This window comes from Schistocerca serialis, unplaced genomic scaffold, assembly GCF_023864345.2.
Source record: "Schistocerca serialis cubense isolate TAMUIC-IGC-003099 unplaced genomic scaffold, iqSchSeri2.2 HiC_scaffold_249, whole genome shotgun sequence".
NCBI lineage: Eukaryota > Metazoa > Arthropoda > Insecta > Orthoptera > Acrididae > Schistocerca > Schistocerca serialis.
The window spans coordinates 5,001-7,500 of record NW_026047816.1 but is presented as its reverse complement, the minus strand read 5'-3'; the positions used below and the strand labels follow the sequence as shown (position 1 = coordinate 7,500).

General features: G+C 62.6%; 1 pseudogene; it reads left to right on the top strand.

Moving 5' to 3' along the window:
* LOC126444211 (large subunit ribosomal RNA) overlaps window positions 1-2,500 on the top strand; it is a 6,459-nt pseudogene that overhangs the window by 2,056 nt on the left and 1,903 nt on the right.

Genomic DNA, 2,500 nt, shown 5'->3' with positions numbered 1-2,500 from the left:
GGTAACCCAAAAGGACCCGGAGACGCCGTCGGGAGATCGGGGAAGAGTTTTCTTTTCTGCATGAGCGTTCGAGTTCCCTGGAATCCTCTAGCAGGGAGATAGGGTTTGGAACGCGAAGAGCACCGCAGTTGCGGCGGTGTCCCGATCTTCCCCTCGGACCTTGAAAATCCGGGAGAGGGCCACGTGGAGGTGTCGCGCCGGTTCGTACCCATATCCGCAGCAGGTCTCCAAGGTGAAGAGCCTCTAGTCGATAGAATAATGTAGGTAAGGGAAGTCGGCAAATTGGATCCGTAACTTCGGGATAAGGATTGGCTCTGAGGATCGGGGCGTGTCGGGCTTGGTCGGGAAGTGGGTCAGCGCTAACGTGCCGGGCCTGGGCGAGGTGAGTGCCGTAGGGGTGCCGGTAAGTGCGGGCGTTTAGCGCGGGCGTGGTCTGCTCTCGCCGTCGGTTGGCCTCGTGCTGGCCGGCGGTGCAGGATGCGCGCGCCTGCGCGGCGTTCGCGCCCCGGTGCTTCAACCTGCGTGCAGGATCCGAGCTCGGTCCCGTGCCTTGGCCTCCCACGGATCTTCCTTGCTGCGAGGCCGCGTCCGCCTTAGCGTGCTCCTCCGGGGGCGCGCGGGTGCGCGGATTCTCTTCGGCCGCCATTCAACGATCAACTCAGAACTGGCACGGACTGGGGGAATCCGACTGTCTAATTAAAACAAAGCATTGCGATGGCCCTAGCGGGTGTTGACGCAATGTGATTTCTGCCCAGTGCTCTGAATGTCAACGTGAAGAAATTCAAGCAAGCGCGGGTAAACGGCGGGAGTAACTATGACTCTCTTCCCTGCACCAACATCCCCCGCTGACTTTCGCCCCATTACGGTCTGCTCGGTGTTGGCGCGGACCTTTCACAAGGTTCTCGCGTCACGCCTGATGCGTGCATGTGCTGTGGACGAACGTCAGCGGGCATTCATCCCCCGGGATGGGATGTTGGAAAACACCTTCATCTTGGACACTGCTCTCACCGACGCAGTCCGCTCCTGTCGCTCTGTTTTTGTGGCATCGATCGACGTCTCTAAAGCGTTCGATTCGGTGGACCATGCCGCCCTCCGCCCCGTGCTGAGGGCTCATGGCCTGCCGGATTGCTTTATTGAGTACGTCGAAAGGTGTTACGAGGGTAGCACGACGGTGATAGCGGGCGGCGCCGACGTGGGCGTGCCCCTGCAGCCGGCTAGGGGTGTGCGTCAGGGTGACCCCCTCTCCCCCCTCCTTTTCAATTTTGCGGTGGACTATGTTTTGAGTCAACTTCCCTCCCACATCGGAGCTCGGATCCTTGGTCGCAGAGTTAACGCTGCGGCCTTCGCAGATGACGTCCTGCTTTTTGCATCAACCGCGAGGGGATTGCAGTCCCTCATCGACGCAGCCGTCGCAGCCCTCGCCCATCTGGGGCTGCAGATCAACGCCCGGAAGTGTTTCACCCTCGCCTTAGTCGCGTCTGGGCGCGACAAGAAGGTGAAGGTCGACGCCGACGTTACCTTCAAAGCGGGCAACGCCACCGTGCCCGCCCTACGTGTGGGTGAAACCTTCCGGTACCTGGGACTGCAATTCTCCACCGCTGGTCGCTGCGTTTTCAACCCACGACGCCACCTGGTGGAGCAGCTGGACGTCATCTCCCGAGCTCCGCTTAAGCCGCAACAGCGCCTCCACGCCCTCACCACCGTACTTCTGCCTGGCCTGTACCATGGGCTGGCCCTCAGCCGCACCCGAGTGGGTGCGTTGAAAGCGGCAGATGTGACCATCCGTGCCGCCGTCAGGAGATGGTTCCGCCTTCCGGCGGACACTCCCCTGGGCTACTTCCACGCTCCTGTAGCCCAGGGAGGCCTCGGCATCCCATCTTGCCGATGGATGGGGCCAACACTTCGCCGGTCCCGTCTCCTGGCGCTGAAGAGGATTGGGCCAGCCGCCGACGGTGCAGGCCGGGACGAGGTGCAGCGTGAGATTGAGGCGCTGGAGCGGCATCTTATGTGGGAGGGCCACCTCCTCAAATCGTCGACGCAGGTTGGAGAGATGTGGGCCGCGCGCCTGCACGTTGCCTTTGACGGTGCGGCGCTGTCATCTTCCGCCGCCGTCAAGGGGCAACACCAGTGGGTCGCTGACACCAGTCGCCTGCTATCTGGGCGTAACTTCATCGACGCTCTCCGCGCCCGCATCAACGCCTTCCCCACGAAGGCACGGCGCAGTCGCGGGCGGGAGGCGGACACCAGATGCCGCGCGGGCTGCCAGGCCGTAGAGACCGCCAACCACGTGTTACAGGCTTGCTTCAGGACGCACGGGTCCCGGGTTAAGCGGCATGACGCGATCGTGCGCTATGTCGCCCGTGGACTCGCGCAGAGGGGCTTCAATGTCTCTGTGGAGCCCCACCTCCGCACACCTGAGGGAATCCGCAAGCCTGACGTGGTGGCGGTTAAAGACGGCATTGCCCGCGTCATCGACGCCCAGGTAGTCGGAGACCATCTC